We start from the raw sequence: 25452 nt of genomic DNA on the forward strand, positions 1-25452 counted from the left end.
AAAACTTGACCTGGAGGAACTATGCACAAACACATTGGCAGCGCTTGAGAGCTGTGGCCCGAAGCAGCCTTTCATGTAGGGTCCTCCCTATCAGTGATGTAGCAGGGCAGTGGCACTGGTACCCACAATAATACATTTATAGCTGTTCAGTACTACTCATCTAGTGTTCACAGAGACCAGTGTTACTTGAATTCCCTGAGGACCATGGTACACTTTCTACCTTATTCTATCCATGTCACATGGGGTGGGGGATAGGGTGAGGGAGTATCAGGTGCACATGGCATGGACGTCATTTAGGAATCGCCAGGGGTAGCGGTTTTGACCCCTGGCTTGCTTCTTTCGCCCACTGGCACTGCCTTTGCAACCCTTGGCATGAGAGGTGGTAAAATCAGTGCCAAGAACACAGGGGCTGCTCCACATTCCTTATTTTCTGCATACGTTTCTTCATACTAACAGTGAATATTAATAGTTGTTATTTGCTGGGGACTACCTGTCCCACACATCCTTGCATTGGGAAAGCGAGGAGTGCAGGACCACACCACCACAGCGCTATGTAGCACCAGCACAGCCCGCTGTTCAAGAGGCTGAAGTTGTCCTTTGCTGGGGACCATCTGTCCCAAACATCCTTGCAGCATGAAGGGGAGTAGTGCAGGAACACCCTCTCACAGCGCTATATAGCGCCATCACAGCCCCACAGTTTTGGGGGTAGAAGTTGTTGTTTGCTGGGTACTGCCTGTCCATGCATGCTTGCAGCATGAGGGGGGAGTAGCAGAGGAACACGCTCCCACAGTGCTATATAGCATCAGAACATCCCCACTGTGTGGAATGCATGCAAGCCACGCTCAGACTGCACCTGGACCAAGGCCAGACTCGTCCACACCCGTCATAGCCCGAAAGAGATTGGGCTGAGCCACCCCGCTTGGATTTCACACAGGGACGGCTCCTTCGCTATGGCGGAGGAGTGTCACCCCACTGCTTTCTCACATTGCTATAAGAAAAAACATAAAATGGTAATAACTTTTAGTTATTACCTTTTTATGTTTACATTACGGTTACTCCTGCGTGCGCAAAGACTGTTTGGTCGGCCGTCTCGGACCGTCCCAAATCAGTAATACGCCATTTTCTTTCTCCATGTAGGCTGCAATGCAGCCTGCATAGAGAACATTCCCACCCCATAAGCCCCTGTATGAGTGCCGTATTACAGCGCTCCAGACCAATCACAATGCTGCTTGCATAGTTGTGATTGACTTAGGGGAGGAAGCCTGGCTGCCTGCTTCCTGTTCCTGTCGGAGGCCAGAGAGCAGGAGTCACGAAGACGTGGGACCCGGCCTCAAGTTAATTAAAAAAAAAAAAAGTTCAATTAACCCCACAAGCCCCCACACAACCTCCACCGAGACCCCTCTCCCCCCTGATTTCACACAAGGTACTTTTGTTTTCCCCTACATTCGCCTGTACTTGAAAATGTTCTGGTACAATTGAGCACTAGAGTTTGAGCCGGAGAGACGTGTTTTTGTCTCTGAAAGCCCTACTCATCTGGCTGTTTGACTGTTCACCCACTAACATCTAGCGAATCTATACAGTCTGCCTAAATTCATACCTGTTCCAATATAAGATATTTTATTGTTTTTGTGCAAAGGCTTCTAAGCACTGAACATTGGACGAGTAAGCGGTTACGACTAGTTCTTTCTGTATGTGTATCTGCAATTTGTTGTCAGTGTTCAAGGTTTCATTGTTTTTTGCCCATTGTCCCTTTCTATCTTTATCTAAGGGACCCTACGAGCAACACTGTATTTTTGTATTTGCTGCAATTGTTGTGGTTATCTGTGGATAAGACCTTTGGGCCCCAATTTTTCAAATTGGACGCTTTCTTATGATAATAGGTATATTGACCAGTACCAACTATTGAAAAAGGAAAATTAGAAAAAAGCCTTTAGAGGAGCCTATAAACAAGAAAGCCCCCAAAACATCCTGGGATAATCGTACTGTACAAGAAATTGATGATCTTTGAGGAAGGGGAGCAAATTCTATGCCCAGATCATTCTAAGTCAGCAAATTTTATAAAAAAGAAATCAAAAGTAGCCCCACTATTCGTTAAAAAAAGACCAAAACCCAGAATATCATCGACCGCTAAATCTACTATCCCAGAAAACGTGATACCTATCCTTGTAGATAGCAGCAAAAAGCCTGCCAATTACAAAAGAACCCAACATCAAACTTGAACCCCAAATACTTTGCACTTACCTTTATGCTCCATTATCTACTTGTGATCTAAAAGAAACTGAGCACACTACTCAACTAGCAATGAATACACAACCTATAACTTGTAATAAATCAAGCCGTGCTTTAAATGAGCTATGGGACATCAATAACCTCATGAAGGCCGAGATAACAGACCTAAGAGCTAAGGTGCATCTGATGCCCGAGCACCTTTAGCTATATTCCAAGGCTGGCAGGCCCTTGAGTTTATGTCCCCGTGGAGCTAAGACGAAGAGTAGAGAGGCAGATCTCTAACACTTCCCATCTACCTAGGGGGGTTAATCCCCAGTACCACCAGGCATATTGTGGATATAACTTTGCAGTACACACACAACGCATTTCTGTGACAGGTACCCAGAACCTGCTCAGGAAGCACGACTAGGTGACTAAAACTCATTCCACCATGCAAGAACCCCACTTTTTCGCCCAAGACCCCTCTTAGACAATTAGCCAACAATTTCTAGATTCCAAACATTAGAACAATCTCCTAAATGCCCGATCCAGATAAAAACACACCTCTATACCCGAGAAATAACTCAGGGGAGGCATATATAGTTCTAGCCTGCCAAAAGCCAGAACAGTTTATAGGACAGGCATTCTAAAAATTTCATTGTATGTTAGAGAGACTGAGGCTTCCCTGATCAGCAAGATCACCCACTGGATAAGGGATTTCAAAAGTGCCATAACTTAATCCACCCCGATATTCTCAGGGCTTCTTGCCGTTCCCCTGATGAGGATACATTTTATTACATCAAGCTGGTCTTTAAATCTCCTGTTTTTGACCTCCTAACACTTGATGCTTGTTCAGCTCCGCCCCCAAATTCAAAAATCCAATTTCAAAGTTCTCCTTCATTACTTGACACTGCCAGGAGCGTTTGAGCTACTTTGCCTGTGCCCTTAAACGACTGACTGGTGGCAAAAAAATGCTAATAACTCGAGTAGACATGCCAGTTTAATGCCAAATGTGGGCCAGGAGAAGACCCAAGTTACTGCTCCACTGTTTTTAACTTCTTTATCCATCCCAATAGTAATGGCTCCTACAATGTCTTTCATTCAGGGAGACCTGGGTAGCACTATCCCATTAGATACAGCTGATATAATACCATCAACATAGAGAAAGCTGGCTAATAATACCATAGAAGCTAACAATCTGGTAGCGTTATCATGGAACTTAACAGGATAAAAGAGTAAAATGACACATGAAGACTGGTGTGTATTCATTGTTGAAGCTGACGTCATCATGTTCCACGAAACATGGGACATCCAACCGCACTGCTGGCAAGGATGTAACTTTTTTTTACTCCGGCACTGACATTGCGGCTAGCACATTGGGGCCTCGCTATAAGGGTCAGCAGCTAAATTGGATGTGAGGTAAATCAATTAAATATTAAATCACCCGACATACTAGGATTCTCTTCATAGAGTGGTGAAAAACTCTTAATATATAATGTTTAGAGTTGGAAGCATCATAAAGACTGCTGAATCTCAGGCCATACTATCATTGACAGAGTGCATTGCAATGGCTGATAAGACTACTGTTGTCATAATTGGGGGCGATTTTAATGTATGCTTTGAGCCCTCAACCTCTATAAGAGAAGTAGCCCATAATGAGAGCCAACGGTAGGGTATCCCCAACTTGCAAGGCCCCCTGCATCTCGCGTACACCAAAGGCTTCCCTATAGTTAGTAGATCTTACACTTAGTTTTCATTTAAGAGCATGCAATGGTCATACAGCTTCGGATCTGATTTGGAATCCCACTTTTAGAAGCAATACGTACTTGAGTAACATCGATTACGTTTTCCTGGATCTTTACTCGTGGTCAGATCTTATTGATATGGAACTTATATCCTCCACGAGACCAATCACTACACCCTTCTCTTTAAACTATAGGAAAGCTCAGATTTTTATAATCCCAGACATTCAGGGCAGCCTTGCGGTGATTTGATTATTACCAACAACAGGAGAAAAGTTAAATGGGATATAATAGCAAACAATAATGCCGTCTGTAGCCATTTATATCAACACCTAACTCCAACTCGAACTGCATTTGTTGACCCCAGGCTCCCATTGCACACCATCATGGACCTCCAAATGTTTTGAGGATCTGAAGATAATTTTTTACCAAACCCGTCAACACGCACAGAAACTCAGATTTAGGTAATCCCTTGTGGTATAATATGGATTGTAGAGAAGCCAAGACTTTCCTGATTAAGACTATCAAAAGCGTGACACCACTGGAAATACAGGTTGCTAGAGCAGAATATAAGGAGATCCAGAAAAAGGCAAAAATAAATTGGGAGTCAACAGTACAGGGGGACATTTTGGATGCTTTTCAGACAAGGAACCAGACAGCTTTTTGGCACATATTCAGCCATGGTGATAAATCCAAAATGATGACATCTAAATTCAACATTCTACCTCAGGACTGGGTCACCCATTGTTAGTCGCTCAATAGCAATGGGAACGTTGCCAATATAACCCATAAAGCATTAGATATAGAGACCCCAACCATCAAATCAGACAACAATTCCAATGAGATAATTCTGTGTCCTCCATGGAGGCCGTATGTGTAACAACATTCTTTTCCTTGGATGAAACATGTAGAGCTATTTGTACATAGAAGGCAGGCAAGGTACCAGGCCCAGATGAGATTCCTGGGGACTTATTCAAATAAGAGCCAGATGTTTGAGCACCATACCTAAATCCAAATGCCAATGCCACTGTGTGTGGCAGGTGCACCAATCCCTGCAACCTGGAGAAGAGCAGAGATCCTTCCTATTTTCAAGAGGGACTTAGGTCTGACCCAGCTAACTATCGTACAATAAACCTATAGACAAAACCCAGAAAACATTTTGCAAACAAATTTTGGACAAATTGATGGATGGGTGGAGGATAGTAAGATACTATACCAGTTTCAGGCTTGGTTTCATTGCAAAATGAGTGCAATAGATTAGCTCTTTAAATTCCAGTTATTGCGATGGACAATGATGGACAGATCCAAGGGCAGTCTATATGTAACGTTTATTGATCTAAAGACTGCCTTTGATATAGTTCCAAGATCCAGACTCTGGAGTATTTTAAGGGATATTGGGCTATGCCACCCTTGTTGGATATCATAGTGAGTGTGTCTCCACCCTGATAACTGTGCACAAATTAGATGGGGTGGTAATAGGGAAGCAAGTGACCGAAAAACAGTTGATAAAGGGGTCAGGTAAGGCTATGTCCTTGACCCTACTTTATTTTTATTTTTCATTAATGGATGTGCAGATTTCTTCTTGGGTTGTGAAACCGATTCCCCCTGTATTAAGTGGCACAAAAACATCAGCATTAATGTTTGCTGACAATACCTTACTGGTATTAAAAACACCAAAGGGAATTAAGACCCTCTTGCTAAGTTTAATCTTTTTTGCACTAAACATGGCTTAGTTGTGAACGCAAAAGACACAATTCAGGACAATAAATCCCCATAGACATTTTATGGTTTAAATGTTTTTATTAATAGTAATGCACACACAGCAAGCAAGATTACAGGCGCAGAGCAATCGTCCAACCAGCAAGAAAATACCTGACGGAAGTCCTGTAACAGTGTCATCCGAACTGCTTGCGCGTAGGCGATGAAATACTTTAACCTGGAGGAAAATAACAAAGAAACCCCCCCCACCCGCACCCCACCCCCTCCCAGTGCTCCACGTCCTCCCCATCGCCCCTCTGGCATTCATACTCCTACCACCCGCCCTCCCCCGGGCCCCCAGTCAAGCGTAGGAGTCGGAGATACCTGGGGCATGTGATTTCTATAAACTCAGTCGCCAAAAGTGACAGAAATGGCTGCCACAATTCCTGATATCGGTCCCCCTCCCCGGCCGGAGTCAGAGCCATTTTTTCCATTCCCAGAACGTACCACAAACGGTGCAACCAGCCGGTGAAGGCGGGAATCCGGGGGGTGCGCCAATGTGTGAGAATGTTTTGTATCGCCGACCCTAGAGCAATGGCTATCTGTCTGCCCCTACGGGATCTCAATGGGTAGGTCAGGGGATTAGGAAGGCCTAACAAGACATATGCTGGAAAGCGCGGTATTTCAGTCTGGAAATGCTTATCTACTTCGTCTAACACCTGGGTCCAGTATGCCTGAATAAGTGTACAGTCCCAAAGGATGTGGACCAGGCTACCCCGCTGGCCGCAGCCCCTCCAACACCCCGCCTCCCGAGAGCTGTCCATCGCTTGTAAGCGCTCCGGCGTATAATACCAGTATGTTACAATCTTTGTAAGTGTCTCCGTGAGCCCCATGTGGTATGCAGAGTGTCTGGCCCGATAGTAAATACCCTCCCAGTCCTTATGGCTCAGGGTTCTGCCCAACTCCTGCTCCCATCGCTCCCTGCTGGGGTTGTGTGAGTGCTTGTGTTTGAGCTGCAGTTGCTTATAGAGGTCAGAGATGAGATTTTTGTCCGTCGTGCGCGTAAGGATCCATCGCTCATACGTGGAGAATCGCCTATTGGCCTCCTTGCACACCCGCGGCTGAAGCGCCCAGTGCCGCACCTGCAGGTACCGCAGCCTCTCCGTCTCAGGCAGCCCAAATTCGGTCTGCATCTGAGTGAACGAGTGCACCCCCTCCACCCCATAGACAAGGTACAGAAACCGGCAACCCGCCGCCCTCCAGCCCGCGAAGGCCGCATCGTCCAACCCCGGAGTGAAGTCCGGATTGCCAGTCAGCGGTGTGAGTGGAGACGGAAAGGTTGTAAGCTCATGGGCGAGACTAGTGGCATCCCACACCTCCAGGGGAACGTGTGTAATAAAGGAGGCGTACAGATTGGGAGGCCTATGAGGCCTCCGCAGGAAGGGAATCTCCTGCAGCTGCCTCTCCGCCACAGCCTGGTCCTGGAACAGCCAGTGTTTCTCAGATTCCCATTTGCTCCATTCTACTAAATAACGCAACTGAGCAGCCTGAAAATAAAGCTTTAGATCGGGAACCCCGAGGCCCCCAGCCTCCGGTGGCAACGACAGCAGCGCTCGTCGCATTTGCGGCTTCCGACCATTCCAGACAAACCTGGCCAGGGCGGCCTGCATTTTGGGGAGCCACCCGAGCGGTGGCCGTAGAGGTATAGTGCGGAAAATATATAGAATCTGCGGGAGAATAGTCATCTTGACTGCTGCAACCCTGCCCAGCCAGGAGAGGGGGTAATGCTGCCACCGATCGAGCTCCCGCCGGACTCTATCACGAAGCAGGGAGTAATTGACGTCCACCACCCGAGGAAGAGAGGGGGCCAGCCGTATCCCCAGGTACCGTATCGTGTCCGGCGCCCAGCGAACAGGAAGCCGAGCCTGCAACAACTCCCGAGTAGGACGTGCCAATGAGAGGTCCAGGGCTAAGGACTTCTCCGCATTCACTTTAAACCCGGCCGCCCGCAAGAAAGCCTCCATGTCCGCCCAGCAAACCGGGAGTGCAGTCGCCGGGTCTGTTAATGAAATCAAAACATCATCAGCGTACAAACTAATCGTGTGAACAAAGCCTCCAAACTTAACCCCGGTAATCCCCGGGTTCTGTCGCATCCTCTGGGCTAGGGGCTCCATATAAAGGGCAAAGAGGAGGGGAGATAGTGGACACCCCTGCCTCGTGCCTCGCTGAATACGGAAGCGGGAGGAGGTGTGACAATTCACCCGGACCGTAGCTATAGGAAACCGATAACAATTAAGGATAAAGGTGCGGAAGCGTTCTCCTAACCCCGCCCTCTCCAACACCTGCTCCAAGAAGGGCCAGTGTACTCGGTCAAACGCCTTCTCGGCATCGATGGCCAACATCATATATTCCCCCGGAATCCGTGTGGCTTTCTCAATAAGATGGAGTATCCGTTTCGTATTATCCGACGTTCGGCGCCCGGGGATAAAGCCCGCCTGGTCTGGATCAATGAGGTAGGGCATGTGGGGGCCGAGACGAGCTGCCAATATTCCAGTGTACAATTTAAAATCTACATTGAGGAGAGACATGGGGCGGTAAGCGCCACACCGGGAACTATCTTTCCCCGGCTTGGGATTGACCGTAATGGAGGCTTTCAATAGGTCACTCGGGATCGCTCCCGCAACTGCAAAGGTGTTAAACAACCGCGCGAGAATCGGGGTCAACACTGAGCAGAATTTTTTGTAAAAGACAGGGGAAAAAACGTCCGGCCCAGGGGCCTTCCCCAACTTGAGACGAGATATGGCGGACACTACCTCCTCCACATGAATAGCCCGGTCGAGGTATTCGGCTTGTGCTACCGGCAGGACAGGCAAAGCGACCGAATCTAGAAACGCCGCCCCCTCCGAACGCTCCAGAGATGCGCCCTCATACAGCGCGGCGTAATACTCCCGAAATGTCTCCGATATGCCCCCGTCATCCGAAACTGACGTGCCATCCTCCCACAAGATCGCCTTGACTCCCTGACGTTGGTGGACCTCTCTCAATTTGTTCGCTAAGAGGCGTCCACACCTGCCTCCCCCGTGTAGTAAGCGTGTCGTAGTCGCAATGCTGCATATTCTGCCCGATCCTGGTCGAGCGCCGCCAACTGTTGCCGGGCCGCTTTTAGTTGCCGCCACACTCTAGGCGCTCCCGTCCGCTGGTGCACCCGCTCCAACTCGCGGACCTGCTGAGTGAGTGCCTCTCTCTTACCCCCCCGCTCCCTGTTTTCTGCCGCCGTGAGCGAAATGAACTCCCCCCTAATAACCGCCTTCAGTGCCGCCCACTGTGTAGCGGGCGCGGTGTCCTGATTGGCATTGTGTGTAAGATAGTCATGAATGGAGCGTTGGATGTGTTTAACCACCTCTTCGCGGTGCAACAGAGTGTCCCTAAGTCGCCACACCCTGGCCGGATGGGACATGGGCGGGAGGGTGAGGGCCATCAACACCGGGCCATGGTCCGGCAAGGAAGCCACTCCAATGTCGACCGCGGTCGTGATCGCTCGCACCGGGCCTGTCACTAAGAAGTGGTCCAATCTGGCATAAGTCTTGTGCGCATTGGAATAAAAGGAGTATTCCCTATCTCTAGGGTGAAGGCTGCGCCAAAGGTCACATAACCCCGGATCCCGCAGCCGCCCCCGCCCCTCCGCCGAGAGCGCCCCCACCTGGCGAGTGCGTTGAGCTGATCTGTCCTGAACATCATCAAAAACCAGGTTGAGGTCGCCCCCGATGATGATGTTGCGATCATGTGTGGCCATGGCCTCAGTAATGGCGGAATGGATGAATCTCTCCGGTCCCTCAGTTGGGGCATACAGAGAGCTAATAGAAAACGTCAGGCCCCCTAGTGCAATGCGATATGTCAGTAACCGCCCCTTAATCTCCGCTACCTTGTGTAAGACCTCACCCCGAAACTTCTGAGCCACCAGAATCGCCACCCCCGCTGTCTTTGTAGGCCCAGAAGAGAAGAACTGGCAGGGAAACTTCCGGGATCTCATGCGGTAACAGTCCCGTGCCAGGAGATGTCTCCTGCAGAAGGCAGATATCGGCTTGGGAGTTTTCTAGGCATGACAAGACCGCCCTACGTTTTACTGGGTTGTTTAGACCCCGCACATTGAGGGTCAGAATCCTAAGGGTGGCGAGGGGCATGACAAGTAGCGCCTGGGGAACCCCGCATAAGAGGAAGGACAGCTGGCGTATCCTCCCGGCGGCTGGCACTTAGACGGACCAGGAAAGCGCGGACACAAGCAGGACCCGGAAACTCAAGGGAGAAATGGACATGGAACACTAACAACCCTCCCCCCCCCTCACAAACCCCCCCAAAAAAACCTGTCTACCCCCATTATAGAGAGCATGCAGTCCATCACTCGTCGGTGATCGGTAAAGAGTCATCGGGTAATCCACCACCAGTGAAAGGAAGCCCTCCTCCCACCAAGGATCTGGACATTGAAGACGAGACCCCTAGGGACAGCATAGCGTTCCAAGTCAGTCAAGGGCCGGGCCAGAGAGTTCCGTGGTCACCGCATCCAGCGCCGACTGTCGGCCCTTCGTGATCTCTGCAGCCCGCGGCTTTTTGAGGCGGCGTTTACAACCCTGCTGCTTCCACCGAGGCCCGGCATCATCCGAACCTGTCCTGATATCCTCTTCCTCCTCCGGGAGTTCCACTCCTAACAGTTTGCTGGCCTCAGAGAGAGAGCGTAACTGATAAAGCTTATCCTCCTTACGGAATATCAGGCGGAAGGGGTGGCCCCAGCTATAAGGTATGTTGAGATGCCGCAGGTGCGAGGTGATCGGCCTAAAGAGGCGCCTTTTCTGCAACGTGAGAGTAGACAAGTCCTGGTACAGCACCGGCCTGTGTTACCGAAATTGAAGGGTTTGTGACAAGCGTGATTTTTGTAATATGAGTTCTTTGGTGCGGTAGTCCTGCAAGCAGACCAAGATATCCGACGGTGGAGCCGCCGCGGCTCTAGGAGGGCCCACTCTATGCGCTCGGTCTATGCTCAGATCCGTTTCCAGGGGACGCCCCAAGATGTGATTAAAGAGTTCTCTCGTGTAGGCAAAGAGATCCTTGGAGGCGTCATCCAGCGGAACCCCCCGTATCCGGATGTTATGGGGACGGGAGCGATTCTCCAAGTCTTCAAGGTGAGTCTGAAGGTCCACCTGCTGGTCATGCAGCCTGATGATCTCCTGCTGTAGGGCCGGCACTTCCACCTCCCTCCCATCACTCTTGCCCTCCAGGTCCGCCACTCGCTCTCCAATGCCATCAACATCTCGGCGGATCTCCTTTAGTTCAGACGTAAACTCACGCTTCCACGTGTGAATGTCATCCCGTAGCGCAGTAAACATGGACTCCAGAAACGCTTTAGTGATAGGTTCCATGCCCCCGGCCTCCGGCGAGCCCCTTCCCGAAGGGCCCTCCTCCATGCCAGGCCCTGCCTGTCCGGTCGGCACCTTGGAAAACAGGTCTTTGAGGGTCTTATCCTGCCGCTTCCTGGTGCCGGACATGGCGCCGCTCCTCTAACCCGGAGAGCCTCGTAAGAGAGGGCCGTCTATCCCCCACCAGAGCTCCCCCGAGGGGCAGGGTTCTAAGGACACAGTCCGTCGGGTCGCCAATCTCTGATTCCTCACAGCCTAACCGGCCTCTCCAGCGGGTCGCCTCTGCCCAGGGCGCTGGCGCACTCCATATAGGCCCCTCGTGCTGCAGAGCCCAGGCCGGCTGCACGTCGCCTCCTACTGGCAGATGCTCCGATCGCCGTCTTCCCCACTGCTCACCGGGACACCGGCGTATCCTCCCCCACTGCAACAATCAGGCGTGGTTCCGCGTTCTGCTCCAACGGTCCGCCCCTGCCGGGCCTCCCAGTCACTCCCTGGACCCCCATGCTCTAGAGGCCCACCGTCGGCACCCACAATCTCAGAGATGTAAAGGGGAGGGGGTGGGGGGGAGGGGCAAGTCCCCACCTCTGCCGATCAAGCCCCAACGACAACAGGCCTCTGCAAACTCCGGCAGAGCCCACCACCCGCCCAGTCACCGCCACTGCCGGGGAAAGGCCCCTCACCAGGGCTCCTTGCGCTCACCCGGCCCCGGACTCAGTCTCACAGCTCCACTGGGGTTACCACCGGTTCCGGCAAGGGTCGATCCCAACACAGGCCCGGGGTGGGGAAAACGCCGCTCACCTTCCCAGCGCAGCTCCCCACTCTCGACGGGCCTGCCCCAGCCGCGGGCCCCTCCGGGCGTTGCCTCTGATCTCTGTCCCGCAACCCACCGCCGCTGCTCTGCACTGCCTCCGGCCCTCACTCCAGCTCTTCTGGCCCCGGGCAGACCGCTGCCTCCGTCCGCCGGACCACAGACCCCAGCTCGGTCTCCACGCAGCAGGGCGCGCCGGCCCCAGTCGCCGCACCGCTCGGGGCTCCGCTCGTGGCGCCGCCCGCTGCTCACCTCCTCAGCTCCGGCGTCCTCTCCGCCCCCACAGCTCGTCCCGCACCGCTGCCTCCCTCTTCGGGTCCCTAGGGCTCAGCCTGGTTCCGAAGTTCAATGCAGCCCGGCGGGCCTGCCCCGGTCGCGTAAACCTCTGGGCACCTCCTCCGCTCTGTGTCCCGACCCTCGCCGCAGCAGCTCCACCCGGCCACCGGTTGTCACTTCCGCTCCCCAGGTCCCGAGCGGACCACCACCCAGGGCCCAGCCTGCCAATCCCGGCGCAGTCTCCGCGCCGTAGTGCGCACCGGGCACAGTCTTCGCTCCGATTGGGGCTCCGCCCGCAGCTCCATTCAGCTCCGGCGTCCTCACGGCCCCCACAGCTCACTCCACACCGCTGCTTACGTCGCCGGGTCCCGAGGGTCCAGTGTCAGCTCCGAAAGCCACCGCCGTGATTTCGGCCGCCGGCCGCTCCGAGAAGGCCCAGCTGCACCACCTCGCCGACCACCAGGCTTCCACTCGGGCCACAGATCTCCGATGCCGCTCCAATCACCGTCGCGGCCCCCGGTGGCTCCGGGGCTCAGGGTGCTGCCCCACAGAGTCGTCGTCAGCGCTATTGGCGGCCGTCAGGCCGGTGCGAAAAAGATCCGTACCGGGAGCTCACGAGCAGGACGCCTGCTCACTCCGCCATCTTGGCTCCGCCACCCCCCATAGACATTTTAGAGGGTCCGCGAGACTGGAGGGAGTAACACTGGAGATGATATCGGAATCTGACCACCTGGGCGTTCGACTCTGAAGAAGTAATACATGGACCAGCCAAATAACAAAGAGCATGCTCTTGCTCAATTACCAGGGGACAGCACGCTAAGCTTTGCAAAGAATACTTCCTTCCATCCAGTATCCCCTCTTATGGAAATTTGAAGAACCCAAGATGTGCCTGCTGCCACATACTGTTCCAAACATTGGGGCCACTGGGAGAGCCATTGAGGGTTTCAAAGAACAAATTCCTGAGGGCAGCACTGAGACTCCCACAAAGAACTCCATTTATTATTATTGTTTTAAATGGATCTGGCGTACAACCAATAATTGCTAAAATCAGGCTTAAACCTATTTTATATTGGTTGCATGTTGGACCTGGCCCTTTTCGCAGGTTCACCCCTAAACTTTTTGCAATTATCTTGGCCTTTTTCCCTATGTAGTGTTAGTAGTTTTAGGCCCCTAGGCACTTTAGCACTGTGTCCCAGTGTAAAGTGTGAACGCTCTGTGTTACATGTAGTGAGACTGGCCTGCCCTCCCATAGGAATGCATGGGGGATATGTGTGTCCATGGTAGTTCCTGATCTGAGAGGAGTGTAGGGGCGAGTTTGGTATGTGCGAACTCGTGAAAATAAATGCTGGGCAATTGTGTGCGCAGAATTATGGTGACTGGTGGAGAAGTGCCACTTCTAGAAGTTGGCATGTCTGTGTGCTGTGTGATGTGAATTGCCTGTCTGGCTTGTGATTGACAGGAGCTGAGAGGGCTGGGGAATTCCAGGGTGAGTCTGCCCGGTGGTGAATGGAGAGATCTGCATGTAGATGGGAGGGAGGAGTTGCACCTGGGACCTGAATAGGGCTGGGCCTTCCCTTCACAATGCTAGCTCCACCTCCTGTGGGGCGTCTGATGTCCCTGGCCTGTCCTGTGAATAGAGAGGGGAGCTGGGCAAAACAAAGTGCTCCTGAACCAGTTGTAACTGATTCTCCCCTTGCGCTACAGTTGTTGAGACAAAGGAGACTGTAGTATAAAAGAAGGGGCTGTGACCCCATGAAAATGTTCTTGTGTTTGGACTTGAAACTACCAGGGGCGTGCTGCTGCTGGGGCCCAGGGGAAGGCTTGCCTCCCTGGGCCCTGACTTGCCCTGGATGCCTGGAGGACTGCTTCTTGCGACCTTCTGCCTTTGCTGGGGGCTGTTTTGCTCCCTGATGCCTAAATGGACTTTCTCTTGGGGCCCAGGACTTTGGCTGCATTCCTTGGTGCCCTGTGTGTGCTTCACTTTTACCTTTAAGAGCACCTGGCTCTTTTCTGCAGAGGGAGATCGTGGGGGCTGCGCAGCGCTGGGCTTCAGCCCCTTCTCCGAGGGAATCCCGACATAGGGATTCCCCCTTTATGCTTAGATGGCGGGTGCCCACCCAGCTTTGGCTCAATTACAAATAGCGGGATCCTACTCTGCCTTATGTTGTTTCTGGTCCACGGGTGCCCACCCCGCATTTTTCTGTACCTCGCGGGTGTCCACCCGCTTATTTTATGACATCTTAGTCTGCGGGTGCCCACCCCGCTGGTAGGCTCACTAGCGGGTGCCCACCCCGCTTCAGGGATCTTTAAGTGAGCGGGTGCCCACACCGCATTGCGCCCGAACAAGATCACCGCCGCCGGCCCGATCGAAAAGCGGAAGCCAGGCACGTCTGCCTGGGACAGGGGTGGGGCCTCGCGGTCGTTTCCACCCGACCGGGAGAAGGCGGCCCAGAAGACTGTGCATGCCCCGCGGGGCTCCTGTGAGTTGAGGGAGCCCCGCGTATGTCCAGAGAGTCCCGGGTCCTAGGAGGGGGCCCGGGAGAAGAGGAGAGGTCGCCGATGCCAGACGGGGCTCCCATGGTGAAGAGGGAGCCCCGCGTGCAGCCACCATGTAGCCGAGGAGCGCCGAGTGTCACGAGGAGCCGGTGAGCAAAGGCTCAGTGTGGTAATGCTTTTCGGGGCACGGTGTCGGTGTCAGGACTCGAGCGGCCCCGCCTCCCAGAGGGTCGCTCCAACGATGGTCATGTTATTTAAAGCGCCAGTGCTTGGGGGCCTGATTTGTTTTAGGGCCTTGGTGATTCCATAGTGAGGGCACAGAGGTGCCCAGGCCCCATAGCCGCATTTCGCCCAGCTGCCCCGACCGCAGCGGGCAGCTGCACCTCAGGGCATGTTGATTTTTCGAGCCTCCATGGCTCCAACGATTGCATATTTTGTTTTCAGAGCCCAGATGGCTCTAATGTGCGCACTATTTGTTCTAAGAGCCCCGAGTGGCTCCAACGCTGGGGGCCATATTTGTTTACGGAGCCAGTGCGCTCCAGAGGACCTGCTTATTGTCAGAGCCAGATGGCTCCAACGGGGGCATAGCTATTTCCAGAGCCTACGTGGCTCCCATGTTTGGCCCCATAATCTTCCGAGCCCCGTGGGGCTCCTACGAAGGGGACACCTTATTGTTTACAGGGCAAGAGGGGCCCGTGTCCTCTCCCCCAGTGCTTGGGGACGTGCTTATTTTCATAGCCGGATGGCTCCAACCTTGCCATATTTATTTTTAGGGCCCCATGTGGCTCCAACGTTTGGCATCTTTGTTTTAAGGGCTACTGAAAGCCCTGGCCGCATTTGAGTATTTACAGCTGCCCAGCAAGTAGTGGGCAGCTGCATCGTTTAGGCGCACCGTTCTTTTGGGGTCTTGTGAAATCAGGAGTCAGATGCGCTCCTTTGCCCCTCACTTTTCCAGCTGCCCAGCAAGTAGTGGGCAGCTGCCACGTTTAGGTTGGTGCAGTGGCGCACCCTTGACTTTCGCTGCCTAGGCAGCAGCCCTGACTCTTTGGACATAGGGCAATTGAGCCCCTTTTTGAGATGACCGGTTGGCCAGGGGGGATTGTTAGATGTGTAGGGCGCCAGGCCCTAATGTGATTGATGTTCATGTGATTATGCCTACTGTGAGTTATGATTAGGATGTTAGTGTCTAATGCGTTAGACTTCTAATGTGAGTGTGGTGCTTGGAAATGTTATTCATTTAGTATGATTTACGCACCTATGTTGATACCTCTAAAGGTGCATTATGATTATGAGGTTGGTTGGCATATAATGGTTTATGCTAGTGAGAGTTATTCCCTAATGTAGTTATACTTAGGAGGTCAGGGTCTAATATGTTTAGACTTGTCAGAGAATTGCATAATGTGGTTATGTTGATGAAGTTGGCCTATAATGTGTTTGGCGCCTAATGTGATACTGTGCATAAGGTGGTTTATGTTACAGGCTGATGCTAAGTACAGTGATTACCAGTAGTGCTGGTTGTGTTCTATGTTTATGCTAAATTCTACCTTTACTAAGTTCACTTTGTGATGGTTCTGACAGTGGTCCATGTGGCCCTGTCATGTGTACATAATCCCTTGTAAATATTGCCCAGTGCCAGTTGGCACAGTGTATAATATGTGCATACTATTCTAATGTGTTATGATAATACAAAGGCTATTTTTTATATATAACCTTGTGTGGAGTTTCTTTTGTGGTGGGCCTGGGATTTTGTTCCTGTGTGCATGCGCAAATGCTTTACACATTGCCGCCGGGATAAGCCTGACTGCTCGTGCCAAGCTACCAAGGGGGTGAGCAGGGGTTATCTTTGGTGTGTAACTTCCTTGCCCTGACTAGAGGGGTGGTTTCTGCCTGGCTTTGGCGCAAGCCTTAGCCAGCCAGAAATCCCATTTCTAACATTGCAGATATGGCTAACTGATTAGCTAGAAACCTACAGGTCAAGGTTAATAGACATTCTGGGTAATCAAGAAGCAGGGACACTTCCCTGGTTGAAATATGTTCAACAGACCCTATTTAACCGGTGCTTACCAGACCTCTGGAAATATCCTGTATCTCTTGCTAATCCCTCTATTAAACTGGTGATGTTGATAATCTGGGTAAACAAAAGGGGGAAATAACTCAATTAACACACTACAGCAGATTGACTCATCGTTTTTTGGAAATAAAGTCTACACCAATGTTTGAGATATTTCTTGATGATATTGCCCCCCCCCCCTCCCCATTTCTGATGATTCCTTTACATAAGATTCAGATCAGGAACATTACTGCTGGCTAGCCCTCACCAGTGAATGGAGGTGCCCTTCAGACAGTTGTGTCCTCTGTCTTGAGTTTATCAGTCTAAGCTAGCCTTGAGAATTTGTAGATCCAACACTACACTGTGCAGTGACTTCACTATTGCGAAATAGCTTGAGTCTATTTGGCCTACTAGAACTAATATTTTGACTCATTTAGCATCCAGCTTAGAGGCACCATAGGCCAAAAGATTGCTTCTGGGAATTTTGTCATGCATATCACCACTAGTGAAGGCTCGTGATACAGAAGGTTCTGGAAGCTACTATTGCACTTTATTGTTCTAGTAACCTATCCTATGGGGCTGGTATTGTTATTGCTATCGATTTTAAATCATCATAACATTTTTGCACCAATTTTTTACTTTAAATATTTTAAATTATTTCTATATTGCACTTTTCTCAAGATCTTAATGTAACTATATTATAATTGTGTTTTTAGATTTGCCCTTGTGTGCATAAGACAAAACTTAAATTATGCTGTTATGCAAGAATTAATGAGCTATGTAAAGTTTTTATCAGCATGTTGCTTCTATGGTCTTTGACCAAAATAAAGTATTTTGAGTGATTGAGTCTATTATTCACTATTAGTGTAATAAAAAATGGAGCATACTTATCTGGAACAGGAACTTTGGTGGCAGCTGGGGTGAGTATAAATGTTTTTGAATGTTATGTTGTGTGCGTGCTAGCGGTTGAGTGTGTTTATGTGAAATAGGAGTGTGTATATGTGTCTGTATCTGTAAGCATGTGTGAGTGAGTGAGAGTCTTGATAGGAAGTGAGTGAGATTGTGTGAGACTGACACTCACATGTACTATTCTTTGACTCAAGGCAACTCTGTGCCAAAGATGCTGCACTGCCTTGCGTCAAAAGTAGAAAGATAAAGGAACTGAGCAGCGCCACCCGCACCTAGGGGCGTGGCGCCCTTAGTGGCATCCCGAGCGGGAGCCAGCATAGAGGTCGTCGAGGTAGAAAGGGGACAGGGAGGAGACGGCAAGATAGAAGAGGTAGAAGGTGAGGCGTGCCCACGTGAGCACGACGTCATCAGAGAGGCAGGGTCGTCCTCCCCTCCTCCTGGGGTATAATAGCTTTGGGAGAGGCAGAATTAATCCTCTTTGTCCTCTCCAAGCAGCTCCGGCAGCAGCGGACCAGCACTAGATCCCCCATCGTTCCTCCCCTTGGAGGCAAAACCCCCAACCCCCCCCTAACCTTTTTTCCTTCCCTCCCTGTTTCCTGCCCTAACCCCCCCTCTTCCTAGTATCCTGTCAAAAAAATCAGTTTACCCCCTCTTGTGCCTTGTCTCCTCTATCACCTTCAGTTAGTCAGTTAGGGAGTACAGCGGATCCTCTGAACACCTTTAAAAACAAATTTTGGAATTTTTCTGAAAAATATATCTTCGGCCTTTTTCACCTTCCTTTTCTTAAGGCTTTTTCCTTCTTTCCATCGATTTTATTCCATGGACAGTATTAAGTCCTTCGGTTTCTCGGACGAACACTTTGCTCGCCTTCTAGGACAGACCGTAGAAGGAGATCGACCTTTCACTCTTTCTAGAGGCCCTAACGAAGAATGGACCAAACTATTCAATCTAAAGAAAAAAACTAAGCGCACAGAGTCACATGTCAAGTTCATGCTTGAATATCTAAAGGCTGGTGCTATCCCAATTGGTCTACGAGTCAGAAACATCCCGGGCCAATTTGTAGAAATCAGACAGTTCCTGGAAAAGTGGTCACTTATTTCCAACAGATGTTCCTGGGACTGGATGATTCTGATAATAGAAACGGCAAGAGAAGTCATTGATTTATTGAATAAAGAAATCTGCGAACTTGAGAAGAAACTTAAACAAACTCACAGCGTTGACGAAGGCAAGAAGAAATTAGGAGAAATCCAAGTTGAACTCGACTCCTTCAACGAATACCTCCTCAAGAGAAAAACTGAAAAATTGAGAAAGGATATTAGGAACTTCTCGCAGGAACGTGTTTATCCATTTCTAACCGAGAACTTCTACTCCAACAGCGCAGAAAATACCGGCAAACGGCACGTATTCCTCTTGGGGCCATAAGAGGGTCATCACTTTTTCTGACACCACTGATTCAGATAGCGCAGGCCCTGCATACAGTAACCCACAACCCAGACAGGCAATAGACAGATCGGTTTCAGAAAATCGTTTTTTAGGCAATCGCCGGGGCAATTTCCGCCCCAGATTTCAGAATCGCTTCCAAAACCAACCTCTGAATTCTCCGTACAGAGGACAATATCAGGATTCAGCTCCGAACCCACTATACAGGAATCAATATCAGGAGCAAGCTCCTCCACAAAGATACATCCAGACTCGCCAACGACAGTATTGGAGGACATAAATAGAATCCCTGTGTTCAACCTTTCATCTTGTCCCATGGATTGTTCCACCGTGTCTTTGCTCTCCAAGGGCCTATCTTTTGTACCATCTGTCGGTATCAATAAATTTGAACTCCTTAGCGACCTACACACTTTCTTTCGCAAAGTTAGATTGAAAAAATACTTTGCGAATAGGACTTTGACCATAGCCACTGATAATTTTTCAGGCTTCAAACCACTTTCTTCCTTTACGCCAGGACTCGACATGGTTGGCATGGAGGTCAGTCTTTTCGAAAAAGCTGTCCTGAACAAGGTACAGAAGGCGATTAAATTTGTCCCTACTCCTACATATAACATCACCAAAGAAGAAAATGCTGCCTTTAAATCCCTCAGAACTAACAAGGACCTTACAGTCAAACCCTGCGATAAGGGAGGGGGCATTGTGATCTTTGATAGCAAAAATTACAAAGAAAAAATGTTGGACCTTCTTGGATCTCCGAGTCACTATCTTAAGATCATGTCCAACCCAGAACCCAGGGTGAAACGCAGGATTCTATACAAAGTTGAACAAGCGGTTGAAAGAGGAGAAATTTGCACCCCAGAAGCACATTTTCTTACTCCAACACACACTCGTATTCCTATTATCTAGGGAATTCCCAAGACACACAAAGACCAGACCAATCCCCCTCTGAGACCTATAGTTTCCACCATTGGCTCCGCCACTGAACCACTATCAAAATACATCGACAAATTCCTACAACCCATGGTTGAATCTCTGCACTCTTATGTAAAGGACACAGGGCATTTTATCTCAAAGTTGGAAGGCCTGCAGTATAACCCTCAACAAGAAATTTTTGGTCACACTTGATGTTGAATCTCTGTATTCTAACATCCCCCAGACAGAGGCCTGCAAGGTTGTGACCAACATTATCCAAAAAGATCCAACCCTTCACAATGGTAGATTCCTAGTTCGGTGTCTTACTATAGTCCTGGAAGAAAATTTCTTCGAATATGATGGAAACTATTACCAACAGGTCCAGGGAGTCAGCATGGGGGCGGCATGTGCCCCGAGTGTTGCCTGCCTGTACATGGGGCATTTCGAGCAATGTAACATCTATAATGAAATTGCCCCCTTTTTTGAAAACGTGCGTCTTTGGTCCCGGTACATTGACGATGTTTTCTTCATTTGGACCGGTGACCAAGTGTCCCTTGATGAGTACATTGAATGGATTAATGCAGCAGACATCAATCTTAGATTTACTGCACATACGAGCACAACTAAATTAGAATTCCTTGACGTCTGGGTCGAATATCGGGACTCCAAACTTTGCTTCTCTTTATACACGAAACCTACCGCCAGGAACACACTCCTCCATTTCGATAGTTTCCACCCGAGAAGCCAGAAAGATGGAATACCTTTTAGTCAGTTCCTACGCTTGCGTAGAAATTGTACTACTATCAATGACTATCTCGTCCATGCTGAAACTATGAAAGAGAAATTCATCCGAAGAGGATACCCCCGAAGAATGGTAAAGAACGCCCTTAAGAGAGCCCGCTACTACAATCGTGACTCCATGTTCCAACCCAAATCGCAAAACCAGCCAGATAAGTTAGTCTGTGTCACTAAACATTCTGTGATGAATAACAAAATCAGGCAAATTGTAAACTCACAATGGCATCTGCTCAATTTAGACTCAGAAACCACCCACATCCCCAAACCCCTTTTTGCATTTCGCAGAAATAAAAACCTGCGAAATTGGATAGTCAAAGCTAAACAGCCTGAATCCAAGGACTGGACGCAAAAGTCTATTGAGGGATTGGTCCCCATCAAAGGCAATCACAAGTGCGGTACTTGCCATGCATGTGCCCACGCCATAGTTGGTGACAATATCTGCATAAATGACTACAAGGTCAACATGAAAGACATGACCAACTGCAGGACTTCGAACTGCATCTATGCCATCCAATGCCCCTGCTCTCTCACCTATGTAGGTGAAACTGCTAGAGAAGTAAGGATACGTATAGGTGAGCACAAATCTAACATCAGATGATTCAAACATGGAGCCCCCTTAGTGGATCATTGGGTTCAAAAGGGCCACTCAGAAATTGACCTTCGCTGGACGATCTTGGAAAAGATCCGCGTACAAAGAGGAACCGACAGTAATAATGTACGCAGGAAACGAGAAGTTTTTTGGATATTTGTCCTTAAATCTAAGGACAGAGGTCTGAACGAATCCCTACCTTGGGAAAATGCCATCTGCTAAGCCCCTTTTTTAGACTGCCTCTATGTTTATACATCTTGGCCTTAAATGTAAGAAATTATACATAGGCACTGCGAGACATGCAGCCCTATAATTTTTTATACTGTGGTGCAATTACTATCACTTGTATAATTTGGCTTATTTCTTTGCATGTCCCTTATTGAAAAATGTAGTCTGATGCCATAATATATATTTTTTATCTAATTCTATAGATCTATCTATTCACTTATATTATTTAGTACACCCCTGCTTTCATATACTCTCTTGACTCATGCTTAAATCTTGCTCGTAGGGTTTTTTTCCGATAGCATTGCTATCGCTTTGCAACACTTCATTTTTTCATTCTTCTATTCGTCTATTCTTCTGGCTCACTGATTTTGCAGTATTTTGAATTCGTAGTACTATACGACTTTTCAGTCGTTGGGTAATTTACTGCCCAATGTTTCTACTAAGGCAGACTCGCTCCCCTCCCCTTTATTTCAGATGATGCTCAATCAGTGACTCGCTAGCCCATTGGCCTATTTAAACGGCCTTTGAAAACCGCGTGTGCTCTCCGGACCGATTCGTTTCACCTGAGGCTTTACTTTTCGGTTAGAGCCCTCTGGACTGACAACTCGTGCGACATCAGGTACTTACTTCAGAGCCGATTTTCTTTTCTTTTTCTTCTTTTTTTCTTTCTCTTTAACCTAGCGCCTGACATGTCTTGATTCTTATATTTCCTTAACGCACCATTTTTTTACCTATTCTTATAGCCTCGGTCTAATCCTATCACGACGAGCATCTCCGTGTTATTTACCAGGATGCATCCACATTATTTCTCCATGGCTCATTAAAGCCCCGTTTTTCAATCAGGTAGCGCCTGCCATTTTTCCCTTATCTTTTCACTCTGTTTGTCTGCATACCCGTGTCATGCTTACCTAATTTCTTCATTTATCTTTGTAGGTTCGTCAGCCTTATTATCTCTTGCCTGGCATTCTATCTTTCAGGGATTCGCCTCCGACTCGATATTTTAGGAATTCGTTTTTTACTCCGAGTTTTTTACTCGTTTTCTTCGCCCAGGTGATTTGTCCATATTTTTGCCTCTTTGAATGTGCACGTATATGCATATTTTGTGCTTCTTTAGCCTTCTATTTTTCCGTGTTCCTGTACTTTTGGCACCCTCTATGAAGGATGTCTGTATCAAACAATCCTTGTTACATGCTATAATGTGTTGTGTTTCTGTTTTTTATCCCTTTATCTCCTTAGAAAGTGAGTCAGCATGGTTTCTCGCTTCTAATTCGTTTTTTCAAAACTGCCATATTTCACCCATTTAACCATCTAGAGGCCTAACCTCGACCCCAAAGCTTGTCGACAGTTTGAATTCTTGCCCTAATGACCCATTTAGGCAGCATTGAGATTTCAGGGCTTGTACGCCCTTTCAGGGCCCGTTTCCTCCTGATTAGTTCATTTTCATTTTCTATATATTTGTTTCTTCTAGGCAGATTTATTTCAAGCAAATGCATCTATTGATCGCTTTTTAACCCGAGCTATCTTGCTCATACCTTCTATGTGATTTCACAGGTGAGCGCCAATTATTTTTTGCCTTTCCCCCTCCCCCCTCTTCCCCCTACCCCCTCTACCTTCCCTTCCCCTTTCCTCTTTCCTCTTTGCCATTCCCTGGGATAAAAATAATTTCCTTTGACCACGTGCCACCTTTGTACTGAAGAAAAAAGATAAAAATTAAGAAAGAAGTTGCTCTTATTATGTACATATCTCCCTATTTAATTGATTCTTTCTATTTCAATTCTTGCATATGTTTTTCCCCCTTGAATCACTGTGGCTTTTTGGGAATGTCCAGTGTTAGCCGCATTTTAACTTATCTTTATGTAGAGAAAAACATTCCTAGCCATATTTTGGTGCTTTGTTCAACAATTGTGACTAATGACTTCTGTATGATATGCTCATTGATTTAAATGAACGATGTTATCAATATTGCATGTTGATCTGTTATCTCAATACATTGTTATTTTCTTTGATAGGTCCCATTCTAAGACTTTTGATTTCTGTTTGCCCTGAGGAAGGTGGCACCAACATTTCGGTGAATTCACCGAAACGCGCGTCGGCGCCTACATGTGGCCCACTCAAGCCCTAATTCCTCTATTTTGAACACGTGTCACTTGACATAATATTGAATATTCATATGATTCTGTGTCCATATCGATTTTTGTTTACATATTTTATTACATCTTGCAATTGTGAATGTGCGAATGTAATGTCTATGGTGTTGAATGATTTCGGTATGAATGTGTAAGTTTGTGTGTGATTGAGCACGTCTGGGACCATGATTAGTATGTTTATTTTTATTTGAAAGGTTATTCTGCATTTATAGCAAATCAGCAAATGTTCTGAATTTATCCCTCCAAAATTAATCTAATTTAAAAATAAAACTCTTACAAATTTGATTCTTGTTTATGTTTTGAACTTAATTGTCTGTATTTTTCTCTGCTGTCTTAGTCCAAGTTGTGATATACCAAAAAACGATACTTTGTACGTTTCGAAATCTATAGGTAGAGATATTCCCCTTTTTTCGTATGTTTTCGTATTTAAGACTATGACCCCAGCCAGTCGGTCCTCGACTCCTCCAACTGGACCCCTCACCGGTGCCCTCAATCATGCCTCCGTTTTGGTATTGGATCGCCCACCTATGGCTCACCGCCTATGCACCAGCCCAACCTGGCAGGACTGTGCCGGTGGCCTCTCTATCCCCCAAACAGGATGACCTGTCTGGCTTGGTATGGACTCCAGGGTCAGGTAAACTGAGCATAGCAGCCAGGGGCAGGGACGCATCTGTAGGGTACGAAATATTAGGTAAGCTACGAGGATGGCATGAGGACGCAGAAGAGTATATCTACCCATAGACCCCAGGGGCTCAGCAGGTGTAGATTTTTATTAGCCCCCTAGTTTGGAGGAAGCTGAGCTTGGGGGGAGGAATTCTTTCAATAACGCAATGGAGCGAACTTCGCGGCTAGGAGGGTCCGTAGCCAGACAATAAGGTCGATATGGCTTCCAGTTTATAAGGTGCAGTCATAACCAAGTAGTAAATGGGTACCCATTGGAACATATGAGGCAGAAACATATCTTTAAGCACCCATAGTGTGGGGGTGCGGGGGGGTGGAGAGAGGCCCCTTAGGGAGGGGTCGCTTATGGCCATACAAGGACCAGCAGCTCCGTTTTGTCTGTATCTGCAGCTAGGTTTCCATCAGGCAAGGTATGGACTCCAGGGTCAGGTAAGCTGAGCATAGCAGCCAGTGGCGGGGACTCATCTGTAGGATACGAAATCTTAGGTAAGCTACATGGATGGCATGAGGACGCAGAATATCTACCCATAGACCCCAGGGGACCAACAGGTGTAGATTTGTATTAGCCCACTTGTTTGGAGGAAGCTGAGCTTGGGGGGGAGGAATTCTTACAATAACGCAATGGAGCGAACTACGCGGCTGGGAGGGTCCGTAGCCAGACAATCCTACTAGCTAACTTGGCATGTCTGGCTGTAACGCCACATATATTAATTGTGTCCATGTAACCTCCAAAAGGTACTGGTTGCAAAATATATTTGTGACAGAGTTCAAGTCTCCAACACCTACCGACTAGTTATGAATTTTTTTTGCATGCATTAGGTGTTCTTTTCCATAATGCCCTGCCTAATCTCAGGCTATGACATCATTTGAGCGCATACAGCATATTAGAACTACGAGAACAAGCACTGACATTGAGCAACTGTGAGGAATTGCTTTAGAAGAGAAATGTAAACAGAAACATGCCCCCCCCCCCCTATTTTGAGGTTCCTCAGAAAACAAGTCACCATGGGAGCACAGTGGGTCCTTCCCACCTTGGGGGCCGTTGCCACTGCGCCTGTTGCA

At 48.8% G+C, this 25452-nt stretch overlaps 1 long non-coding RNA gene across 1 annotated transcript; it reads left to right on the forward strand.

The window, feature by feature from the left end:
• The first annotated feature begins 22068 nt into the window (after window positions 1-22068).
• Window positions 22069-23994, forward strand: LOC146856771 (uncharacterized). Its single transcript, XR_014979498.1, has 5 exons — window positions 22069-22181; window positions 22306-22405; window positions 22496-22612; window positions 23031-23113; window positions 23572-23994. It is a non-coding gene; the product is annotated as an uncharacterized LOC146856771 (long non-coding RNA).
• The last annotated feature ends 1458 nt before the right edge of the window (window positions 23995-25452 follow it).

The sequence above is a fragment of the Triturus cristatus genome, chromosome 3_2, assembly GCF_964204655.1.
Source record: "Triturus cristatus chromosome 3_2, aTriCri1.1, whole genome shotgun sequence".
NCBI lineage: Eukaryota > Metazoa > Chordata > Amphibia > Caudata > Salamandridae > Triturus > Triturus cristatus.